This window comes from Heptranchias perlo, unplaced genomic scaffold (genome assembly GCF_035084215.1).
Source record: "Heptranchias perlo isolate sHepPer1 unplaced genomic scaffold, sHepPer1.hap1 HAP1_SCAFFOLD_391, whole genome shotgun sequence".
In the NCBI taxonomy this organism is placed as follows: Eukaryota; Metazoa; Chordata; class Chondrichthyes; order Hexanchiformes; family Hexanchidae; genus Heptranchias; species Heptranchias perlo.
Genome location: NW_027139403.1, coordinates 56,647 through 82,206, shown reverse-complemented (window position 1 = coordinate 82,206; position 25,560 = coordinate 56,647). Strand labels below are relative to the sequence as shown.

The 25,560-nt window shown below is 49.1% G+C and overlaps 1 protein-coding gene, 1 long non-coding RNA gene and 1 other non-coding gene across 5 annotated transcripts in view; 2 read left to right on the top strand and 1 right to left on the bottom strand.

Annotated features, from left to right (window-relative positions):
- LOC137312007 (zinc finger protein 585A-like) overlaps window positions 1-25,560 on the bottom strand; it is a 237,209-nt gene that overhangs the window by 155,878 nt on the left and 55,771 nt on the right. The gene's annotated exons all lie outside the window — the stretch shown is intronic.
- Window positions 1,999-25,560, top strand: LOC137312006 (uncharacterized). 3 transcript variants are annotated; one of them, XR_010960641.1, is made up of 5 exons: window positions 2,000-2,179; window positions 3,983-4,139; window positions 10,199-10,349; window positions 19,836-22,380; window positions 24,896-25,560. It is a non-coding gene; the product is annotated as an uncharacterized lncRNA (long non-coding RNA). The 3 variants fall into 3 exon arrangements; XR_010960639.1 differs by lacking the exon at window positions 24,896-25,560 and having other exon boundaries at window positions 1,999-2,179; window positions 19,836-23,581; XR_010960640.1 differs by lacking the exons at window positions 2,000-2,179; window positions 24,896-25,560 and adding an exon at window positions 2,947-3,176 and having other exon boundaries at window positions 19,836-23,581.
- trnap-agg (transfer RNA proline (anticodon AGG)) lies at window positions 23,851-23,924 on the top strand. The gene has a single exon. It is a non-coding gene; the product is annotated as a tRNA-Pro (tRNA).

Below are 25,560 nucleotides of genomic sequence, written 5' to 3'. Positions count from 1 at the left end.
CCCCCCCTCGGACTCACTCACCCGGGGGCAGGCGGCTCTCGAAGCAGATCTCGAACATGTCGTAGTCGTCAGTGGTGAAGGCGAATTTGCCCTTAGCCGCCTCCTCCTTAGAGTACAGGATGTGGCCGGAGGAGTCCGTCACCTGGGGGAGGGGAAACAGAGAGGTTACACCCTGGCTCCAGCCCAGAACTGTCCCCCACAGCTCCCTCCCCACACCACCCTCCCAATGGTGGAAAGGTACAAAAAGATCATTAAAAAGGATAATGGAACGTTGGCCTTTATCTCGAGGGCTGGAATACAAAGAGGTGGAAGTTATATTACAGCTGGACAGAGCTCTGGTCAGACCCCATCTGGAGACACTGCGTCCAGTTCTGGGCACCGTCCCCTCAGGAAGGATATATCGGCCTCGGAGGGGGTGCAGCGCAGATTCACCAGAATGATACCGGGGCTAAAAGGGTTAAATTACGAGGACAGGTTGCAGAGACGAGGCTTGTATTCCCTCGAGTGTAGAAGATTAAGGGGTGATCGAATCGAGGGATTTAAGATGATTAAAGGATTTGATGGGGTCGACAGAGAGAAACTATTTCCTCTGGTGGGGGGAGTCCAGAACAAGGGGTAATAATCTTAAAATTAGAGCCCGGCCGTTCAGGGGTGATGTCAGGAAGCATTTCTTCACACAAAGGGGAGTGGGAATCTGGAACTCTCTCCCCCGGAAAAGGGGGAGGCCGGGGGTCAATTGAAAATTTCAAAACTGAGATTGATGGATTTTTGTTGGGTGAGGGGATTAAAGGGAATGGAACCAAGGGGGGAAATGGAGTGAAATACAAATCAGACATGGTCGGACTGAATGGGGGACATGATCGGACTGAATGGGGGGACATGGTCGGACTGAATGGGGGGACATGGTCGAACTGAATGGGGGGACATGGTCGGACTGAATGGGGGGACATGGTCGGACTGAATGGGGGGACATGGTCGAACTGAATGGGGGGACATGGTCGGACTGAATGGGGGGACATGGTCGGACTGAATGGGGGGACATGGTCGGACTGAATGGGGGGACAAGCTTCCCCCCCCCCCTCCCTCCCTCTCCCCCCCCCCCTCCCTCTCTCTCCCCCCCCCCCCCCCCCTCTCTCTCCCCCCCCCCCCCCCCCCTCTCTCTCCCCCCTTGAGGTGGGGGCGGGCGGCCGGCTGTTCGCTCAGCTCGGACTCTCCGCTCACCAGCCTGTCCTTGTGGATCTCCTCCCGCAGACACTTCCTGGCGTTGGACGGCAGCTGGAAGGAGATGGCGCCGGCGGCCAGCAGCTGGTTCAGGGCGGCGAGGGGCAGGAGCAGGGCGGGGGGAGGAGGTGAGGGCCTGAGGCCGGGGACTGGGAGTCGGGGAGGGGCCTGAGGCCGGGGACTGGGAGTCGGGGAGGGGCCTGAGGCCGGGGACTGGGAGTCGGGGAGGGGCCTGAGGCCGGGGACTGGGAGTCGGGGAGGGGCCTGAGGCCGGGGACTGGGAGTCGGGGAGGGGCCTGAGGCCGGGGACTGGGAGTCGGGGAGGGGCCTGAGGCCGGGGACTGGGAGTCGGGGAGGGGCCTGAGGCCGGGGACTGGGAGTCGGGGAGGGGCCTGAGGCCGGGGACTGGGAGTCGGGGAGGGGCCTGAGGCCGGGGACTGGGAGTCGGGGAGGGGCCTGAGGCCGGGGACTGGGAGTCGGGGAGGGGCCTGAGGCCGGGGACTGGGAGTCGGGGAGGGGCCTGAGGCCGGGGACTGGGAGTCGGGGAGGGGCCTGAGGCCGGGGACTGGGAGTCGGGGAGGGGCCTGAGGCCGGGGACTGGGAGTCGGGGAGGGGCCTGAGGCCGGGGACTGGGAGTCGGGGAGGGGCCTGAGGCCGGGGACTGGGAGTCGGGGAGGGCCTGAGGCCGGGGACTGGGAGTCGGGGAGGGGCCTGAGGCCGGGGACTGGGAGTCGGGGAGGGGCCTGAGGCCGGGGACTGGGAGTCGGGGAGGGGCCTGAGGCCGGGGACTGGGAGTCGGGGAGGGCCTGAGGCCGGGGACTGGGAGTCGGGGAGGGGCCTGAGGCCGGGGACTGGGAGTCGGGCCTGAGGCCGCTCTCGGGTCGCTCGGTTCCTGCGCGGTTTCCAGGGGCAACGGATTCCGGGTCAAGGCCCAGCGACCGTTACTATGGGCGGCCTGGTATTATGGGATGGAGGGAGAGGCCTGTCCCCAACTTTAGTTCTTTCAATGTGGACGCCGGGCAGGGTGGGATGTGACGGAGGTCCCCGGGGTGTTTGGGTCACGGGGGGAGGGGGGGAGACAGGCTGAGGGTGGGGGGGACTCGGTTTGGGGTGAGGGAAGAGGGGGAGACAGGCTGAGGGTGGGGGGGGACTCGGTTTGGGGTGAGGGAAGAGGGGGAGACAGGCTGAGGGTGGGGGGGACTCGGTTTTGGGTGAGGGGAGGGGGGGAGACAGGCTGAGGGTGGGGGGGACTCGGTTTGGGGTGAGGGAAGAGGGGGAGACAGGCTGAGGGTGGGGGGACTCGGTTTGGGGTGAGGGAAGAGGGGGAGACAGGCTGAGGGTGGGGGGACTCGGTTTGGGGTGAGGGAAGAGGGGGAGACAGGCTGAGGGTGGGGGGGACTCGGTTTGGGGTGAGGGAAGAGGGGGAGACAGGCTGAGGGTGGAGGGGACTCGGTTTGGGGTGAGGGAAGAGGGGGAGACAGGCTGAGGGTGGGGGGGACTCGGTTTGGGGTGAGGGAAGAGGGGGAGACAGGCTGAGGGTGGGGGGGACTCGGTTTGGGGTGAGGGAAGAGGGGGAGACAGGCTGAGGGTGGAGGGGACTCGGTTTGGGGTGAGGGAAGAGGGGGAGACAGGCTGAGGGTGGGGGGGACTCGGTTTGGGGTGAGGGAAGAGGGGGAGACAGGCTGAGGGTGGGGGGGACTCGGTTTGGGGTGAGGAAGAGGGGGAGACAGGCTGAGAGGGTTTCAAATCAGTAAAATAGGTCCTTGAAATGTGGCTCATTCCAACAGACAGGTCTCCTGGTCAAACCAGTCCTGCCCTGGGCTGTCCCTGGATTAACATGAGAATGGACAGGTCCCTGAGGGAGACACATTGAGATTCAGTCTAATATCTCAAATGATGTGGAGATGCCGGTGATGGACTGGGGTGGACAAATGTCAGGAATCTTACAACACCAGGTTATAGTCCAACAGTTTTATTTGAAAATCACAAGCTCTCGGAGGTTTTCTCCTTTGTCAGGTGAGTGTGGGATTCCATGAAAGGCACCGCTTTATAGTCAGAGCACAATGCCTGGTGATTACAGATAATCTTTCCAACTGCCCGTTGTCAAGGCAATCAAAGGAGTTGAATCGTGTTCAGACAGAGAGACGTTACATACGGGACAATCAGTATATTCAGTAGTCCCGTATGTCGTGTCTCTCTGTCTGAACACTATTCGAATCCTTTGATTGCCTTGACAACGGGCAGTTGGAAAGATTATCTGCAATCACCAGGCATTGTGCTCTGACTATGGAATCCCACACTCACCTGACAAAGGAGAAAGCCTCCGAAAGCTTGTGATTTTCAAATAAAACTGTTGGACTATAACCTGGTGTTGTAAGATTCCTTACAGAATATCTCAAAGGCTGATGCAGGGAGCTCCCCGGGGGTAGGGGATGGCCGTGTGTCTCGTCCCAAACCCTCCCCAGGGGCGGGGACAATCTCTCAGTCTGCCGGGGTCCTCCAGCCTGTCCTGAGTGTATTTCTCTCTCTGTCTCTCTCCCAACTTTTCTCTCTCTTCAGATTCTCTTGTTTGTAACCGGGATTTGTGTTTCAGTATTGGGGCTGAGGGATTGTCGGTGTAACTGGGAGAGGGAGTGGGAGGGAGGGGGAGAGAGAGGGGGAGTGGGAGGAGAGGAAGCTCTGGGCTCTTCCTGTGCCTTTTTAATCCCTTGCTTTTGTGTTGTAATCAATTCCCTCTCTCTCTCTCTCTCTCTCCCCTCAGGAAACTTTTCAATGAAATGCTGCAAGGAGATGATCCAGAAAGAGACATTTTGTGAGAAGGAGGAGGATGAGGGGGAATCCTGGGCCAAGAATCGTTCTCTCCGCTGGGGACTGACTGACTGAGACCTTCACCGCAGCCTGGACCCGATGGCGGTCACGTGAGTAATGTCTGGGTTACTCTGGGATCACTGGGATATTCAGGGGACATTGGGGGATCACTGGGACATTCTGGGGATACTGGGGATCACTGGGACATTCTGGGGACACTGGGATGACACTGGGGGATCACTGTGATATTCTGGGGACACTGGGGGGGTCACTGGGACATTCTGGGGACACTGGGGGATCACTGGGACATTCTGGAGACACTGGGGGGTCACTGGGACATTCTGGGGACACTGGAGGATCACTGGGACATTGTACAGGAGCTGACTCTGAGACACACACTGACCGTCTGACAGTGCAGCGCTCTCTCAGTACCGACCGTCCAACTGAATATCACCATCTGCTCGAGCCCAAATTCCTCCCTTCGTTCATTGCAAGTGCAACTTTTCAGAAATAACACAAAGTGGATCAAACTATTATTCAGAGGCTGACAATGTGACATATCTCGGGTCTTAATTGAAATTAAAAGCTCTTTCAGGGAGCGTCCTGCAGCACCCAGAGGGCCGAAATGTGAAAACAGCCTCCAAATGTTTTCTTAGTTTGAAGTTTAATTTTTGATAGTTTGAAGTTTAATTTTTGAAAAGGTCACTGACAACTCAGAAAGAAATCGTGTTAATTCCGAAGCCATTTTGGGCCCCCATGTGAAATTGTATTGTAATGGAACCACACAGACACATGGGGAAGCTCGGGAGCAAACTGATTGGAATTTGAGATTTTAATCCCATATTCATTTGTGGCACAGCTCAGCTCAATTCAAACCCAATGTCTGTGCAAGGGACACGTGTCTCCTGACTGTACAGTCTGTGTGTGTGTGTGTGTGTGTGTGTGTGTGTCTTAGTCTCACTGGTCCCATAACATAACTTTAAAGCAGTAAAATTAACCAAAACCTGCTCCAAAGACAAAACCGATCCAGATCTTGAAGGTGTGATGATTTCCTCCTTCTCTCTGCTCTGTTGGTGGGAGGCTCATTTCCAGTCCCAGGTATTTGTCTATTCCCCATGTCTGATGGGTTGGTTCCTGTGAACAGTTTGTCAGAGAGTGTTTCACTGCCTCAGGGTGTTTACAGAGAGAGAGAGAGAGAGAGAAGCAGCTCCCATCCTGGTCTGAAGGACCCAGTCAATGAGAGATTAATAAAACAATCCAGCCCAGTGCAGTTAAACCTGGTCCCCTATTAATCCAAACACACCATATTGTGAGCAAAATTCAATATTTCACAGGGCCAGTGAGTCCCAGACACGGATTGTACCCACCTCCCTAAACTAAACTCAACTCCTTACTGTAAAAAGTGTCTGTCAAAATACAGCCCGTTTTGGGACTGGACCCCTCAAATAACCGTTACACTCAACATTGCAATCTCTCAGTGAATCGTTCCCTTTTACCCACTGTGTACTGTACATGTACAGGAGCTGACACTGAGACACACACGGGCCGTACAGTACCAGACAGGAGTGAATCGTTCCCTTTTACCCACTGTGTGCTGTACATGTGCAGGAGCTGACACTGAGACACACACGGGCCGTACCGTACCTGAGTACTTTTCAATCAAGAGAAATTCAGAGAGACAACAGAGAGAGAGGGGCAGAGAGAGAGAAAAGGACAGAGAGAGAGGGCGAGAGGCAGAGAGAGAGAGAGAGAAAAAGAAAAAGACAGAGAGAGCGACGGGGAGAGAGAGAGAGAGAGAGGAGGTGAGAGGCAGAGAGAGAGAAGGAGAGAGAGAGAGAGAGAGGAGGTGAGAGGCAGAGAGAGAGAAGGAGAGAGAGAGAGAGAGAAAAAGACAGAGAGAGCGAGGGAGAGAGAGAGAGAGAGAGGAGGTGAGAGGCAGAGGGAGAGAAGGGGACAGAGAGAGATGGGGAGAGAGGCAGAGAGTGGATTGGTACTGCCTGGTGATTTACCCGATTCCTGCGAGCTGCCAGGCCTCTCTGGGCTGTTTAATGGCTTCTCACCAGCAAGGGGGGGGCCCCCAACTCCCACCTCGCAATAAACTCTTTCAATCAGATGCTTCCTCTCACCCTCACACATTACCACTGTTGCAAGCCGCACACCCACAACCCACAGGTCACACACACTGGCACCTATTCAACCATGACAGGCACATCACCCAAACAACCACCAGGTCCCTCACCGACACACGTCCCGTTTTCTTGCAGGGAGTCCCTCTCTCTCTCTCTCTCTCTCTCTCTCCCCTCTCTCTGTCACTCTCTGTCTCTCCCTCTCTCCCTTAACTCTCTCACTGTCTTTTTCTCTCTCTGCCTCTCTCTCTCTGTCCCCATCTCTCTCTGTCCCCATCTCTCCACCTGTCCCTCTCCCTCTCTCCACCTGTCCCTCTCCCTCTCTCCACCTGTCCCTCTCCCTCTCTCCACCTGTCCCTCTCTCTCTCTCCACCTGTCCCTCTCTCTCTCTCCACCTGTCCCTCTCTCTCTCTCCACCTGTCCCTCTCTCTCTCTCCACCTGTCCCTCTCTCTCTCTCCACCTGTCCCTCTCTCTCTCTCCACCTGTCCCTCTCTCTCTCTCCACCTGTCCCTCTCTCTCTCTCCACCTGTCCCTCTCTCTCTCTCCACCTGTCCCTCTCTCTCTCTCCACCTGTCCCTCTCTCTCTCTCCACCTGTCCCTCTCTCTCTCTCCACCTGTCCCTCTCTCTCTCTCCACCTGTCCCTCTCTCTCTCTCCACCTGTCCCTCTCTCTCTCTCCACCTGTCCCTCTCTCTCTCTCCACCTGTGTCTCTCTCTCTCTCTCTCTCTCCACCTGTGTCTCTCTCTCTCTCTCTCTCCACCTGTGTCTCTCTCTCCCTCTCTCTCCACACCTGTCCCTCTCTCTCCACACCTGTCCCTCTCTCTCCACACCTGTCCCTCTCTCTCTCTCCACCTGTCCCTCTCTCTCTCTCCACCTGTCCCTCTCTCTCTCTCCACCTGTCCCTCTCTCTCTCTCCACCTGTCCCTCTCTCTCTCTCCACCTGTCCCTCTCTCTCTCTCTCTCCACCTGTGTCTCTCTCTCTCTCCACCTGTGTCTCTCTCCCTCTCCACCTGTGTCTCTCTCCCTCTCTCTCTCTCCACCTGTGTCTCTCTCTCTCTCTCTCTCTCCACCTGTGTCTCTCTCTCTCTCTCTCTCCACCTGTGTCTCTCTCTCTCTCTCTCTCTCTCCACCTGTGTCTCTCTCTCCCTCTCTCTCCACACCTGTCCCTCTCTCTCCACACCTGTCCCTCTCTCTCTACCTGTCCCTCTCTCTCTACCTGTCCCTCTCTCTCTCTCCACCTGTCCCTCTCTCTCTCTCCACCTGTCCCTCTCTCTCTCTCCACCTGTCCCTCTCTCTCTCTCCACCTGTCCCTCTCTCTCTCTCCACCTGTCCCTCTCTCTCTCTCCACCTGTCCCTCTCTCTCTCTCCACCTGTCCCTCTCTCTCTCTCCACCTGTCCCTCTCTCTCTCTCCACCTGTCCCTCTCTCTCTCTCTCCACCTGTCCCTCTCTCTCTCTCCACCTGTCCCTCTCTCTCTCTCCACCTGTCCCTCTCTCTCTCTCCACCTGTCCCTCTCTCTCTCTCCACCTGTGTCTCTCTCTCTCTCCACCTGTGTCTCTCTCCCTCTCTCTCTCTCCACCTGTGTCTCTCTCTCTCTCTCTCTCTCTCTCCACCTGTGTCTCTCTCTCTCTCTCTCTCTCTCCACCTGTGTCTCTCTCTCTCTCTCTCTCTCTCCACCTGTGTCTCTCTCTCCCTCTCTCTCCACACCTGTCCCTCTCTCTCCACACCTGTCCCTCTCTCTCCACACCTGTCTCTCTCTCTCCACACCTGTCTCTCTCTCTCTCCACCTGTCTCTCTCTCTCCACCTGTCTCTCTCTCTCTCTCTACCTGTCCCTCTCTCTCTACCTGTCCCTCTCTCTCTACCTGTCCCTCTCTCTCTACCTGTCCCTCTCTCTCTACCTGTCCCTCTCTCTCCACCTGTCCCTCTCTCTCCACCTGTCTCTCTCTCTCCACCTGTCTCTCTCTCTCCACCTGTCTCTCTCTCTCCACCTGTCCCTGTCTCTCTCTCCACCTGTCTCTCTCTCTCTCTCTCCACCTGTCCCTCTCTCTACCCCACCCTCTGTCATTTTCTTTCTCTCTCTCTCTCTCTCTCTCTGTCTCTGCCTCTTTCCCCCTCTCTCTCTGTTTCTCTCTTTCTGTGTGTGTGTCTCTCTCTCTCTCTCTCTGCCTCTCTCCCCCGTCTCTCTATCCTTTTCTCTCTCTCTATCCCTCTCTCTCTCCCTCTGGCTCTCTCCCGCTCTCTCTGTCTTTTTCTCTCTCTATCTCTCTCTCCATCATTCTCTCTCTCTCTCTGCCTCTCCCCCTCTCTCTATGTCCTTTTCTCTCTCTCTGTTGTCTCTGAATTTTTCTTGATTGAAAAGTACTCTGAAATATTTCAGTCTCACTGTTTAAAGTAACAACAATTAAACAGCCCAGAGAGGCCTCTCTCCATCCCTCTCTCTCTCTGTCCCTCTCTCTCTCCCCCTCTCTCTCTGTTTTTCTATCTCATTTAAACAGAGAGAGTCTGACCGAACCGATCATTTTCTCTCTCTCTCTGTCCCTCACTCTATTCACCTTTCTGCAGCATTTTTATTTATTAAAATGTTTTCGATATTAAAACTTCAATTAGAGGCTGGAAACCTGTCAGTTAAATCTCGTTTCTCAACCTTTGGATGATTTGAGTGTTTGAAATGGTGCTGTGCCCTGAGCTCGGAACCTGTTTGCCATCCAGACCCGGGGAGGTGAGAATGAGATGGAGTCCCTGCTCCCTCCACAGCTCTTTACAGTAAACACACAGAGAGAATGAAATGGTCAAACACTGTCTGAGAAACAGCAGCCATTCCAGCTCTGCAGCCCTTGTGTATTCGGAGCAGATTCCGCCCAACTTTAGTTCTTTAAATGTGGACGCCGGGCAGGGTGGGATGTGACGGAGGTCCCCGGGGTGTTTGGGTCACGAGGGGAGGGGGGAGACAGGCTGAGGGTGGGGGGGGACTCGGTTTGGGGTGAGGGAAGAGGGGGAGACAGGCTGAGGGTGGGGGGACTCGGTTTGGGGTGAGGGAAGAGGGGGAGACAGGCTGAGGGTGGGGGGGACTCGGTTTGGGGTGAGGGAAGAGGGGGAGACAGGCTGAGGGTGGGGGGGACTCGGTTTGGGGTGAGGGAAGAGGGGGAGACAGGCTGAGGGTGGGGGGACTCGGTTTGGGGTGAGGGAAGAGGGGGAGACAGGCTGAGGGTGGGGGGACTCGGTTTGGGGTGAGGGAAGAGGGGGAGACAGGCTGAGGGTGGGGGGGACTCGGTTTGGGGTGAGGGAAGAGGGGGAGACAGGCTGAGGGTGGGGGGGACTCGGTTTGGGGTGAGGGAAGAGGGGGAGACAGGCTGAGGGTGGGGGGACTCGGTTTGGGGTGAGGGAAGAGGGGGAGACAGGCTGAGGGTGGGGGGGACTCGGTTTGGGGTGAGGGAAGAGGGGGAGACAGGCTGAGGGTGGGGGGGACTCGGTTTGGGGTGAGGGAAGAGGGGGAGACAGGCTGAGGGTGGGGGGGACTCGGTTTGGGGTGAGGGAAGAGGGGGAGACAGGCTGTGAGGGTTTCAAATCAGTAAAATAGGTCCTTGAAATGTGGCTCATTCCAGCAGACAGGTCTCCTGGTCAAACCAGTCCTGTCCTGGGCTGTCCCTGGATTAACATGAGAATGGACAGGTCCCTGAGGGAGACACATTGAGATTCAGTCCAATATCTCAAAGGCTGAAGCAGGGAGCTCCCCGGGGGTAGGGGATGGCCGTGTGTCTCGTCCCAAACCCTCCCCAGGGGCGGGGACAATCTCTCAGTCTGCCGGGGTCCTCCAGCCTGTCCTGAGTGTATTTCTCCCTCTGTCTCTCTCCCAACTTTTCTCTCTTTTTAGATTCTCTGGTTTGTAATCGGGATTTGTGTCTCAGTGTTGGTGCTGAGGGATTGTCGGTGTAACTGGGAGTGGGAATGGGTGTGGGGGAGTTCTGGGCTCTTGCTGTGTCTTTTTAATCCCTTGCTTTTGTATTTTAATCAATTGCCTCTCTCTCTCTCTCTCCCTCCTCAGGAATCTTTTCGATGAAATGCTGCAAGGAGATGATCCAGAAAGAGACATTTTGTGAGAAGGAGGAGGAGGAATCCTGGGCCAAGAATCGTTCTCACCGCTGGGGACTGACTGACTGAGACCTTCACCGCAGCCTGGACCCGATGGGGGCCACGTGAGTAATGTCTGGGTTACTCTGGGGGACACTGGGACATTCTGGGGACACTGGGGGATCACTGGGACATTCTAGGGACACTGGAGGATCACTGGGACATTCTGGGGACACTGGGGGGATCACTGGGACATTCTGGGGACACTGGAGGATCACTGGGACATTGTACAGGTCATGATGTGGAGATGCCGGTGATGGACTGGGGTTGACAATTGTAAACAATTTTACAACACCAAGTTATAGTCCAGCAATTTTATTTTAAATTCACAAGCTTTCGGAGGCTACCTCCTTCCTCAGGTGATTTCCGCATCGTTCACCTGAGGAAGGAGGTAGCCTCCGAAAGCTTGTGAATTTAAAATAAAATTGCTGGACTATAACTTGGTGTTGTAAAATTGTTTACATTGTACAGGAGCTGACACTGAGACACACACTGACCGTCTGACAGTGCAGCGCTCCCTCAGGACCGACCGTCCAACTGAATATCACCATCTGTTCGAGTCCAAATTCCTCCCTTCATTCATTGCAAGTGCAACTTTTCAGAAATAACACAAAGTGGATCAAACTATTATTCAGAGGCTGACAATGTGACATATCTCGGGTCTTAATTGAAATTAAAAGCTCTTTCAGGGAGCGTTCTGCAGCACGCAGAGAGCCCAAATGTGAAAACAGCCTCCAAATGTTTTCTTAGTTTGAAGTTTAATTTTTGAAAAGGTCACCGACAACTCAGAAAGAAATAGTGTTAATTCTGAAGCCATTTTGGGCCCCCATGTGAAATTGTATTGTAATGGAACCACACAGACACATGGGGAAGCTCGGGAGCAAACTGATTGGAATTTGAGATTTTAATCCCATATTCATTTGTGGCACAGCTCAGCTCAATTCAAACCCAATGTCTGTACAAGGACCATGTACAGTCTGTGTGTGTGTGTGTGTTTGTGTCTCAGTCTCACTGGTCCCATAATATAACTTTAAAGCAGTAAAATTAACCAGAACTTGCTCCAAAGACAAAACCGATCCGCACCCATGAGGACGGCCTCAACCGGGATCTTGGGTTCATGTCACGCGACACGTCACCCCACCAGCGAACAAAAGCTATCTGTTTTTAATATAACGGGTCATATGCTGGCTTTCTCTGCCTTCCGGATGTTTCTGCCTCTCTTTTTTTTTTCTGTTTTTTTTGTGTTGACTGTATATTCGGGGGCTCTGTAGGTAACACCTCTCTGTCTGAACACTGTGATTGCCTTGGCAACGGGCAGTTGCAAAGACTACCTGTAATCACCATGTATTGTTCTGTGATTTATAAATGCGTAGGCTTCGAGGAGTTCCTGACATTTACCTGAGGAAGGAGGAAGCCTCCGAAAGCTTGTAAATTTCAAATAAAATCGTTGGACTATAACTTGGTGTTGTAAAATTGTTTACAATTGTCAACCCCAGTCCATCACCGGCATCTCCACATCATGGCTAAAACCGATCCAGATCTTGAAGGTGTGATGATTTCCTCCTTCTCTCTGCTCTGTTGGTGGGAGGCTCATTTCCAGTCCCAGGTATTTGTATATTCCCCATGTCTGATGGGTTGGTTCCTGTGAACAGTTTGTCAGAGAGTGTTTCACTGCCTCAGGGTGTTTACAGAGAGTGCCTCAGGGTGTTTACAGTTTTTTTCCACACCGTTCACCTGAGGAAGGAGGAAGCCTCCGAAAGCTTGTGGAATTTAAAATAAATTTGTTGGACTATAACTTGGTGTTGTAAAATTGTTTAGAATTTACAGAGAGAGAGATAAGCAGCTCCCATCCTGGTCTGAAAGACCCAGTCAATGAGAGATTTATAAACAATCCAGCCCAGTGCAGTTAAACCTTGTCCCCCATTAATCCAAACACACCATATTGTGAGCAAAATTCAATATTTCACAGGGCCAGTGAGTCCCAGACACGGATTGTACCCACCTCCCTAAACTCAACTCCTTACTGTAAAAAGTGTCTGTCAAAACACAGCCCGTTTAGGAACTGAACCCCTCAAATAACCGTTACAGTCAACATTGCAATCTCTCGGTGAATCGTTCCCTTTTACCCACTGTGTGCTGTACATGTACAGGAGCTAACACTGAGACACACACGGGCCGTACCGTACCTGAGTACTTTTCAATCAAGAGAAATTCAGAAAGACAAGAGAGAGAGGGGGCGAGAGGCAGAGAGAGAGAGAGAAAAAGGCAGAGCGGGGAGAGAGTCAGAGAGAGAAAGACAGAGAGGGTGAGAGAGAGAGGAGGCGAGAGGCAGAAGGAGAGAGGGGGACAGAGAGAAAGAAGAAGAGAGAGAGGGGCAGAGAGTGTGGTAGAGAGGCAGAGAGTGGATTGGTCCTGCCTGGTGATTTACCCGATTCCCGCGAGCAGCCAGGCCTCTCTGGGCTGTTTAATGGCTTCTCACCAGCAAAGGGGGCCCCCATCTCCCACCCACCAATAAACTCTTTCAATCAGATGCTTCCTCTCACCCTCACACATTACCAATGTTGCAAGCTGCACACCCACAACCCACAGGTCACACACACTGGCAGCTATTCAACCATGACAGGCACATCACCCAAACAACCACCAGGTCCCTCACCGACACACGTCCCGTTTTCTTGCAGGGAGTCCCTCTCTCTCTCTCTGTTCCCCCCTCTATCCATCCCTCTCTCTCTGTCCCCATCTCTCTCTTTCTTTTTCTCTCCACCTGTCCCCCTCTCTCTCTCCCCCCCCTCTCTCTGCCGCTCTTCCTCTCTCTGTCCCTATCTCTCTCCCCCTGTCTCTCTCTCTCTCTCTTTCGCTGCCTCTCTCCCCTCTCTGTCTTTTTCTCTCTCTCTCTCTCTCTCTCTCTCTCTATCTTTTTCTCTGTCTCTCTGTCCCTCTCTCTCCCTCTGCCTCTTTGCCCCTCTCTCTCTGTCTCTCTCTCTGTCTTTTTCTCTCTCTCTGTCCCTCTCACCCCTCTCTCTTTCTCTCTCACCCCTCCCACTCTGTCTTTTTCTCTCTCTCTGTGTCTCTCCCCCCCTCTCTCTCACCCCCCCTCTCTCTGCCTCGCTCCCGCTCTCACTCTGTCTCTCTCTCTTCCCCTCTCTTTCGCTGCCTCTCTTCCTCTCTCTGCCTTTTTCTCTCTCTCTCTATCTCTCTCTGCCTCTCTCTCTGTCTTATTCTCTGTCTCTCCCCCATCCTCTGTCGTTTTCGCTCTCTCTCTCTCTGCCTCTTTCCCCCTCTTCCTCTGTGTCTCTCTCTCTCTCTCTCTTTTTCTCTGTCTCTCTGTCCCTCTCTCTCCCTCTGCCTCTTTCCCCCTCTCTCTCTGTTTCTCTCTTACTCTGTGTGTCTCTCTCTCTCTGCCTCTCTCCCCGTCTCTCCGTCCTTTTCTCTCTCTCTATCCCTCTCTCTCTGTCTTTTTCTCTCTATATCCCTCTCTCCATCATTCTCTCTCTCTCTCTGCCTCTCTCCTCCACTCTCTCTGTCCCTCCCTCTCTCAGCCTCTCCTCCTCTCTCTGACCTTTTCTCTCTCTCTCTCTCTTCCCCCTCTCTCTCTCTGTTTTACTCTCTATCTATCTGTCCCCCTCGCTTTCTCGCTGCCTATCTCCCCCTCTCCCTCTGTCTTTTTCTCTCTCTCTGTCCTTCTCTCTCTCTCTCTCTCTCTCTCTCCCCCTCTCTCTCTCTGTCCATTTCTCTCTCTCTCCCCCTCTCTCTCGGCCTCTCACACCCTCTGGCACTGAGACACACACGGGCCGTACAATACCAGACAGGAGTGAATCGTTCCCTTTTACCCACTGTGTACTGTACATGTGCAGGAGCTGACACTGAGACACACACGGGCCGTACCGTACCTGAGTACTTTCCTAACAAGAGAAATTCGGAAAGACAACAGAAAGAGAGGGACAGAGAGAGAGGGGGTGAGAGGCAGAGAGAGAGAGAAAAAAAGATGGAGACAGGGCGAGAGAGAGGCAGAGAGTGGATTGGTCCTGCCTGGTGATTTACCCGATTCCTGCGAGCAGCCAGGCCTCTCTGGGCTGTTTAATGGCTTCTCACCAGCAAGGGGGGGCCCCCCATCTCCCACCCACCAATAAACTCTTTCAATCAGATGCTTCCTCTCACCCTCACACATTACCACTGTTGCAAGCCGCACACCCACAACTCATAGGTCACACACACTGGCAGCTATTCAACCATGACAGGCACATCACCCAAACACCCTGCAGGACCCTCACTGACTCACGTCCCACTTTCTGGCAGGAGACCCCCCTAACACTCTCTCCCCCTCTCTGTCTTTTTCTCTCGCTCTCTGTTCCTCTGTCTTTCTCTGCCTCTCTCCCCTCTCTGTCATTTTCTCTCTCTCTCTTTCTCTCTCTCTATCTCTCTGCCTCCCTCTGTTATTCTCTCTCTCTCCCCCCACTCTCTGTCTTTTTCTGTCTCTGCCTCTCTCTCTCTCTCTGCCTCTCTCCCCTTCTCTCTCTGTCCCTCTCTCTCCCTCTGCCTCTTTACCCCTCTCTCTGTCTCTCTCTCTCTGCCTCTCTCGCCCTGTCTTTGCCTTTTTCTCTGTCTCTCTCTCGCTCTCTTTCTATCTCTCTCTCCATCATTCTCTCTCTCTCTCTCTCCTCCACTCTCTCTCTATCCCCCTCTCTCTCTCTCTATCCCCCTTTCTCTCTCTCGGCCTCTCTTCCCCTCTCTCTCTGACTTTTTTTCTCTCTCTCTCTCTTCCCCTCGCTCTCTTTCTCTCTCTCTCTCTGTTTTTCTCACGACCTATCTGTCCACCTCGCTGTCTCTCTGCCTATCTCCCACTCTCCCGCTGTGTTTTTCGCAATCTCTGTCTCTCTCTCTCTCTCTCTCTCTGTCACCCTCTCTCTGTCTCGGCCTCTCACACCTTTGACACTGAGACACACACGGGCCGTACAGTACCAGACAGGAGTGAATCGTTCCCTTTAACCCACCATGTGCTGTACATGTACAGGAGCTGACACTGAGACACACAGTAACAAACTTTATATGGTATCAGGAGTTAACCCCTTACATGCTGTTTCTAGCAATACAAAAATATAAGTTAAATTAGATGGTGGGGAGGGCAGGAATGCTGTGGACCAAATCGCTCATCTCTGCCCAGCTCCGTCATGCCAGAATATCACCATCTGTTCGAGCCCAAATTCCTCCCTTCGTTCATTACAAGTGCAACTTTTCAGAAATAACACAAAGTGGATCAAACTATTCTTCAGAGGCTGACAATGTGACATATCTGGGGTCTTAATTGAAATTAAAAGCTCTTTCAGGGAGCGTCCTGCAGCACGCAGAGAGCCGAAATGTGAAAACTGCCTCCAAATGTTTTCTTAGTTTGAAGTTTAATTTTTGAAAAGGTCACTGACAACTCAGAAAGAAATCGTGTTAATTCCGAAGCCATTTTGGGCCCCCATGTGAAATTGTATTGTAATGGAACCACACAGACACATGGGGAAGCTCGGGAGCAAACTGATTGGAATTTGAGATTTTAATCCCATATTCATTTGTGGCACAGCTCAGCTCAATTCAAACCCAATGTCTGTGCAAGGGACACGTGTCTCCTGACTGTACAGTCTGTGTGTGTGTGTGTGTGTGTGTATCTCTCAGTCTCACTGGTCCCATAACATAACTTTGAAGCAGTAAAATTAACCAGAACCTGCTCCAATGACAAAACCGATCCAGATCTTGAAGGTGTGATGATTTCCTCCTTCTCTCTGCTCTGTTGGTGGGAGGCTCATTTCCAGTCCCAGGTATTTGTCTATTCCCCATGTCTGATGGGTTGGTTCCTGTGAACAGTTTGTCAGAGAGTGTTTCACTGCCTCATGGTGTTTACAGAGAGAGAGAGAGAGAAGCAGCTCCCATCCTGGTCTGAAAGACCCAGTCAATGAGAGATTTATAAAAACAATCCAGCCCAGTGCAGTTGAACCTTGTCCCCTATTAATCCAAACACACCATATTGTGAGCAAAATTCAATATTTCACAGGGCCAGTGAGTCCCAGACACGGATTGTACCCACCTCCCTAAACTAAACTCAACTCCTTACTGGAAAAAGTGTCTGTCAAAACACAGCCCGTTTAGGGACTGAACCCCTCAAATAACCGTTGCACTCAACATTGCAATCTCTCAATGAATCGTTCCCTTTTACCCACCGTGTGCTGTACATGTACAGGACCTCACACTGAGGCACACACGGGCCGTACAGTACCAGACAGGAGTGAATCCTTCCCTTTTACCCACTGTGTGCTGCACATGTACAGGAGCTCACACTGAGTCACACACGGGCCGTACAGTACCAGACAGGAGTGAATTGTTCCCTTTTACCCACTGTGTACTGTACACGTACAGGAGCTGATACTGAGACACACACGGGCCGTACAGTACCAGACAGGAGTGAATCGTTCCCTTTTACCCACTCTGTGCTGTACACGTACAGTACAGTTGTGGTGGTGGTTGTTGTGGTGGCCCAAACGCAAAGGCCGCCGCTCTGGGATCCCCGGCTGCACCCTGGCCTCACTCTGGGCTGACTGGGTGCACGCTGGGATCCCTGGCACATTCTGGGGTCACTGGGACATTCTGGGGTCACTGCGGGATCACTGGGGACACTCTGTCGGCCGCTTGCCGCCATCTGATAAGATGGCGGCGGCGGCCATTTTTCCCCAGATGGTGGCCGTGCTTGCCGCCATATTATCCAAGATGGCGGCTGCGCCTGCCGCCATGTTTTCCAAGATGGCGGCCGTGCTTGCTGCCATTTTTTCCAAGATAGTGGCCGCGCCTGCCGCCATTTTGTCCAAGACGGACTCTGCGCTTGCCTCCATTTTGTCCAAGCTGGCTTCATTTATTATATAAATAATTGAAAAGTTTAAAATGTAATATAAATAACTCAATAGTTTAATTCATTAAATAAATAATGAATTGCTTATTTTATTATATCAATAATTAAATTGTTCTCAAGTGTTTAATTTATTATATGAATACTTCAAATGTTTCATTTATTATAAAGAGAATTCAATAGTTTAAATTATTTGATTGATTAATTTATTCTGTAAATAACCAAGAGTTTAATTTATTGTATAAAAAATTCAATAGCTAAATTTATTATGTAAATAGTTCAATTGTTTAATATTTTATAAATAATTCAAGTGTTTAATTTTTATGTAAATTATTGAATTGTTTAATTTATTATATGAATAATTAAATTGATATATTTGATAAATAATTCAGTAGTTTAATTATATAATAATTGAAGTGTATAATTTACGAAATAAATAGTCTCCGTTGTTTAATTTATTGTATAAATAATTCAATTTGTGAATTTATTATACAAATAAACAAGTGTTTAATTTATTATATGAAGCATTCAAGTGTATAATTTATTACGTAAATACTTCATTTGTTTAATTTATTATTTAAATAATTCAACTGTTTCATTTATTATCTAAATAATTCAACTGTTTCATTTATTATATAAATAATTCATAGTTTAATTCATTATATAAATAATCAATTGTTTAATTTCTTACATAACTACGTCAGTTGTTAAATTAAACTATTGAATTATTTTCATAAATTAAGTATCCAAATAATTCAATAGTTTAATTTATTATATAATAATGCATGTCTAATTTATTATATAAAAAATCAATTGTTTAATTTATTATATAAATAATCCAAGTGTTAAAATTATTATATAAAGAGGTCGTGTTTAAATTATATAATTAATTCACAGGTTTAACTTATCATACAAAGATTCAAGTGTTTATTTAATCATATTAATATTCCATTATTTAATTTATTGAATGAAGAATTTCAAAACGTTATTTATTATATAAATAATCAAGTGTTTCATTTATTATATAAATAATCAAGTGTTTCATTTATTATATAAATAATCAAGTGTTTCATTTATTATATAAATAATCAAGTGTTTCATTTATTATATAAATAATCAAGTGTTTCATTTATTATATAAATAATCAAGTGTTTCATTTATTATATAAATAATCAAGTGTTTCATTTATTATATAAATAATCAAGTGTTTCATTTATATGAATAATCAAGTGTTTCATTTATATAAATAATCAAGTGTTTCATTTATTATATAAATAATCAAGTGTTTCATTTATTATATAAATAATCAAGTGTTTCATTTATTATAAATAATTCATTGAATTATTTCTATGATAAATGAAACACTAATTGTTTATGTAATAAATTAAACAATTGATTATTTAATGAATTGAACTATTCAATTATTTATGAAATGAATTGAACGATTGAATTATTTAGAAAATAAATTAAACACTTGAATTATCTGCTTCCAATGTTTTTGTTTTTCGGCCTGATATTAAGAGCATCAATGGCGGCTGTATCACCCAGCATGCAGCGCGGTTCAGATTGTGCCCTATCTGAATCTGTGGAGCCCAGCGCGCAGGCGCAGGAGTGACTCATTATCGGTCAGTGTGTCCTGAGCATGCGCGGCCAGTCGAGGCTGCGGGAGGAGCGCGTTCGGTGCAGGTCAGAGGATCGGAGCAAGAGGCTCAATAAACCCCGGGGCCCGGGTCCGGGCTCAGGCCCAGGCTCAGGCTTTACAAACCCCGAGTGCGGCCCCAGACCCGAATATAAAACAGTGAACATTATCCCCCCCTCACTACCCGCCGGGAAATGAAGGGGAAATGGGGATCGGTCAGGGAGCGTCTGTAAATGAAGTAGAAATGGTGATCGGTCAGGGAGCGTCTGTAAATGAAGGAGAAATGGGGATCGGTCAGGGAGTGTCTGTAAATGAAGGAGAAATTGTGATTGGTCAGGGAGCGTCTGTAAATGAAGGAGAAATTGTGATCGGTCGGGGAGCGTCTGTAAATGAAGGAGAAATGTTGATCGGTCAGGGAGCGTCTGTCAATGAAGGAGAAATGGGAATCGGTCAGGGAGCGTCTGTCAATGAAGGAGAAATGGTGATCTCGATATCTTCAGTCATCCAGGGAGCTCGAGCTTTGGATGCTGTTCGTTTCCTCCTCGTGGGAATCTGTCCACTCTGTACCCAAACCCACTCCTCCTTGAAGGCCTCCCACTGTTCAATTTTTGATTCCAATCCACCTGGACAAGATCCCTTTTTAACTCACTGGAATTAGCCCTCCTCCAGTTAAGAATTTTCACATTTGACTGTCCCCTCTCCTTTTCCATAACTGTTCTAAACCTAATGAGATTATGATCACTGCTGCCCCACTGAAACATGCTCCACCTGCCCCACTTCATTCTCCACACCGAGCCCACTGCTGCTCTCACACTCACTCACTCTCTCACCCTTTCACTCATGGTTTCGGGCCACTGAAAGATGATGCGATGGGTTTGGATTTCAGCACAGGGAGGAGGGAGAGTGTGTGGGACGGGGATTTACAGCTTTGAGGAATGAGAGAGGAAATAATGTTCCATAGAAAGTAGAGCTATCTGATCTGAATTTCTATCCTGTAATTACAGTGATAACTTTTATAAACTCCTTTAACAGGGGAGGATTTGCAGAGGGAAACTCAAACCAAAGATCACGTCAAGATCTGACAGAGTCACTCGATTCATCAGGACCTGAATATCATCGGCCTTTGAATGTTGAAGGAGAAATGTTTGTCTGTTCTATCCGTGGGAGAAGATTTCAAACATCAGTGTGAGTGGAAAAGCACCGAGACACACACACCCGAGTGAGAGTGTTCCAGTGCACTGACTGTGGAAAGAGCTTTAACCAGTTACACAGCCTGAAAAAACATCGCACCGTTCACAGCGGGGAGAAACCGTACACGTGTTCTGTGTGTGGACGAGGTTTCAACTGATCGTCCAACCTGGAGAGACACAAGGACACCCGGACCATGGAGAAACCGTGGAAATGTGGGGACTGTGGGAAGGGATTCAATTACCCTTCAGAGCTGGAAACTCATCGACACAGTCACACTGGGGAGAGGCCGTTCATCTTCTCTGTGTGTGAGAAGGGATTCACTCGGTCATCTGAGCTTCTGACACACCAGCGAGTTCACACTGGGGAGAGGCCTTTTAAATGTTCTGACTGTGAGAAGAGGTTTAAAAGCAAATTTAATCTGCTGACACACCAACGCACTCACACTGGAGAGGGGCCGTTCACCTGCTCAGTGTGTGGGAAGGGATTCACTTGGTCATCCACCCTGCTGAAACACCAGCAAGTTCACACTGAGAGACCTTAAAATGTTCTGACTGTGGGAAGAGATTTAAAATCAGAAACGAACTGCTGAGACATCGACGCACTCACACTGGGGAGAGACTTTTCACCTGCTCTGTGTGTGGGAAGAGATTCACTCAGTCATCACACGTGCTGAGACACCAGCGAGTTCACGAAATGAGCAGGTCCAACGAGCCGGTCTGTAACACAGGCCAATGACTCAGTGCAGCTCGTTACCCAGTCACTGGGCTCCGTTATAGCCTCTCCTGTCAGTAACACACAAAGAGAAATTGTAAATCTGAAACAGAAAGAGATAATGTATAACACTTCATATCAACCACCAGTTTTTCCCTCTTTCCGGCTTTTAAAACAATCTCACAGTTTGTCAAACCCGAAACAGCCTCTGGGATTTGCTGATTGAGAATTTCCGTGGAAATTGGGACCGTCACGAAGTATCGGAACAAATGTCCCCGCTGAGGTTTCGGGGTTGTTACTGGTTTATTTATATCAGTGAGTGACCAATTTTAAACTAGGTGAGGGTCTAAACCTAAGGTAAGAGCCTGGGATAGACAAGAGATTCTTCAATGTATCAAGTTAAATTACACTGATTCCACCAACACTGGACATCACATCCCTCAAACGTTGTTACCTGTTACTGTATAAAACTGGTGAGGGTGGAAATGGGAAATAACTGCAAAAAACTTCATTGTATCAAAGTTAATTCTGATCATTATTATTATACAAACATTCTACAGCCGGTCCCTTAAAAAGGACCCAATATCAAACCAGTCCCCAGTCCTTGGGCCTGTGCCTATGTTGTGATTTGCACCCGCTTCTGACTGACTTGGTATCAGACGCACTCCCGTCAACAGTAAACGGATGGAGCCGGATCCACAAGAGAAAAATGAGGACCGACCTCCGCGGTTCTCCCAGAGTGCGGGAGGCGGAGTAACAGCAGCAGACAGAGAGATCTCGAAAACCAGCCGCTGCCGCCGGAGAGAAGCGAGTCCCGTTCCGAGCCGTGTCTGTCAGGCGCCCGCTGACCCTCTCTTCACTGAAGGGGACCGATTCAGCACCAACTCACACACCCACCATTGGATCATTGAATCACCTTCAACACCTGAATTACATCACCACTTAATCCTCTATACATGAGGAAATACAAACCTTGACCATGCAACCTGTCCTCATAATTTAAACATTTTAGCCCCGGTATCATTCTGGTCTTTCTGCGCTGCATCCCCTCCACGGCCAATATATCCTTCCTGAGGTCTGGTGCCCAGGACTGAATGCCGTGCTCTAAATGTGGCCTCAACAGAGTTTATAGAATTGTAACATAAATTCCACCCTTTTGAATTCCAGTTCCCTTGAGATAAAGGCCGACATTCCATTAGCCATTTTAATTATTTTTTGCACCTGTCTGCCAACTCTTCGTGATTTCCCGAAGTATCTCTGCTCACCCACAGTTCCTGGCTTCTCACCATTTTGAAAATACTCTGATTTATCTTGCTTCGGGCCAAAGTGGATGGCCTCACACTTCCCCAGATTGAAACTTTGAACACTCTGGGGCTCTTTTGTCGAGAAAAGAGAAGGCTGAGGGTGACCTGATACAGGACTTTAAGATTATGCAAGGGTTTGATCGGTCAGATGTCGATAAGGTGTTTGTACTTTTGGGAGTGGGGACGTCAAAACTTCGGGCCATGAATATAATAGTCATCAATAAATCCAATCTGGCATTCAAGAGAAACATATTTATCCAGAGAGTCGTTAGAATGTGCAGCTCGCTCCCACACGGAGCAGTTAAGGCGAATCGCATGGATGCATTTACGGTGAAGCTGGATAAACACATGGAGGAGAAAGGAATATTCAGGTTTGCTCATCGGGTTAGATGAAGAGGGGTTGGAGGAGGCTCGTCTGCAGCATAAACACCGGTATAGTCCAGTTGGGCCGAATTGCCTGTTTCTGTGATGTACATTCGATGTAATTCTATGTAAGCTCCATCTGACACAGTTTTACCAACTCACTGAATCTATCAATTTCCTTTTATAACTTTATGCTCCCATCTACACTACTCACTGCGCCAAACTTGGTGTCGTCGACAAACCTGGATATACCGCTCTCTGTTCCTTTATCTGCCTCATTTATGCAGATCCCTGGGGGACACCACTAATCAAATCCTGTCAATTTGAGTACATACCTATTAACCCTACTCTCTGTCCCCAACTCCAAACCAACTCCCTCCCCATGTCAATCGGTTGCTTTGAATTCCACATGTTCTCATTTCTGTTAACAGTCTCTGATGTTAAACCTTATCGAATGCCTCTGGAAGTCAATATACACATAACCCCCATAGACACTCCATCATTTACCACATTAGTTACATCTTCAAAAAGGTCAACTAGTTTTGTTAGACTTGACTTACACTTTACAAATCCATGCTGGCTCTCTCTGATCAATTCAGGTTTATCCAAGTGCTCAGTCATTCTTTCCCTAATAATGAATACTGGTAACTTCCCCACAACAGACGTCAGACTAATAGGTCTATAATTTCCTGCTTTATCTCTCCTACCCTTCGTATAAAACGGAATGACATTGGCAATTTTTTCAATCCATGGAACAATTCCTGAATCAAGAGACTTTTGAACGATCATGACGAAAGCATGTACAATTTCCTCACCTATTCCCCTCAGTCCCTTGGGATGGTAAACATCAGGCCCTGGAGATTTGTCTATCTTAATCTAATTATTTTCTCCAATACCATTATTTTACTTACACTGAATCCCCTTGATTTATTTTCAGTTTTCCTCGTGCCTCTGGTACATTATCCTCATGATTTTCTGTGAGTATTTAGCAAGTCTGCCATTTCTTGAATTTCAATTACAATATCACCCCTATCCATCTTTAAGGGCCCACATTACTCTTCGTCACCCTTCTTTCTCTTAATATACGTGTAAAAACCTTGAAAGTTGTCCTTAATTTCACTGACAAGTTTTTCCTCGTTTTCCCTCTTTGCACCTTTTACGATTTTTTTTTCGTTTCAGCACCACAATAAACAACTCTTCACTGTGAAATTTGCTCAATTAGTTCTTCAGTGTCAGAGCGAGAATTGTCCATCCCGAATTTATTTAAAGTAACAAACACAGCACAAATATTCATTCGTGTATCAAAGCACTGATGGACACAGAAAGATAAACACAGCCTGAAACGCAGTCAGTATCGGGATTCACAGGGAAACGGGCAAGTGAAACAGACAAAGATCAAACAGTCTGAACCCACAACAGAATGTGACGTGTAGCTGATAGATATTAATGAGAGGAGGTGGGAAATGCTCCCATGACTTGGCTCTGTGGCTCAGTTGGTTAAAGCACTTGTCCAGGAAACAAGAGATCCTGGGTTCAACTCCCAGCAGTGCCTTTGTTTAATTCATGGTGTTCAGTGAATTTTGGAAGGAAAAACGCACAGTATGGTGTTTGTGTTTTGTGCAGGAGCCAACACGGAACTGATCAGGAAGTCTCTTCAAAAATGCCTTTTCATTATACAGACAGCCCTCTCATAGAATGTGTCCGTAACACGTTCTTGTTTCTGGGCTCGTTGAGTTCGGGGTATAATTCTCGATTCGAGGTTCATACCCTGGAGAATCCCTAATTTAACCCTAGACTTTTGATCTTGACGTGCGGTTCAAACTTTGCAAAGAGAAAAATAAATCCCCAAATCACTCCACCTGAATCTCAAGCACTTTCGGAAGAAGTTCAGTTCAAAGAATCAGGAATTTAAAGGCACCTCAATGACCTGCACTTTCATTGCATTCGACCTTGAAACCGCTCTGGGCTTTCATCTCACTGAAGCAGAGTGTGGCCGCTCTGTATCTGTGAGCATGTCGGTGACGAGGTTCGCTCTGATATTGGTCGCTTTCAATTTTTAAGATCTCGCCAAGCTCAGGGAAAAGAAACCGAGAATCGAATTGTCCCTGTAAGTGATGAATTGAAGGGATTGGTGCTCCAAGCAGATCTGGAAAATTCACAGTGCGGTCGCTCAGGAATTCCAAATCCACCCTCTGGCCACTCGGCGATCATATTAACTGAGCTTTACTCTGGCCCAGTGTCACCGCGCTGAAATCGAGTATTTCTCCGGCACGTTTCTCTTAACTTCACAGTTGCTGCTTTAAGAGTGAAGACCGGCTTGTTGGATTTTCACTCCTGCAAGTTTCAACTCTTGATTTTGTAAAAGTAAACTGACAGTCGACAGCTGTTATATTGGTCACTGCAGCCTCAAGGTTTAGCTCAGTGAATTACTGATTTAGCGGATGATTTTTCCACCTGACTCGGTGGCGCAATCGGTTGGCGCAAAAGTTTGATGATTCGAGTCCTTATTTTATTTTTCCTCAGGATTCATCGTATCAAAATTCCAGGGTTTCAATGTGTGTTTTGTCTGCAAGAAAATGTACCGTGATCATTGCCGGCTGAGCAGGGCTGATATTTCACCATTTACCCTCCAGTCGGAAATCAGGCACATGAATCATATAAAGGAATGGAACATTGGCTTCACGGAAATCACAATTCATCTTGAGACAAGCCCCCGAAAGGCCCGAAGGGAGGTCACACTCGCAGTAGGAGAGCTGGTTCGCTGTGACAGAGAGATTACTGTAGTGAGTGAGACCAGACTGTTTCTATTTTCAGAGAATAAATGTCACACCCTTTATTTTGGAAAAGCAAAACGGTGGGGATTTTTGTCATAGCCCGATGCCTTTCGTGTCGTATCAGATGTTCCTCGTTGCGTTACTTTCATCTTCATCGGAGAACCGGTTCGGGCGTTCCTGTGATAAACGGCGACAATTGCCTGTTAATGTTAAATTTAACAACGGCTGCACTGAGCTTTTAATCGCACTCTTAAGATCCAGTCTGTAAAATGATGAAATTTCATCACATGCAAAGCACAAAAATCTTATTAAAGTTTTGACTGTCTCACGGTAACCATGTCGGCATCTCCTTCAGTCTGAAACAGAACGTTATTGGTTGATTAATGGTGATCAAAACAGTCATTCAACTACGAA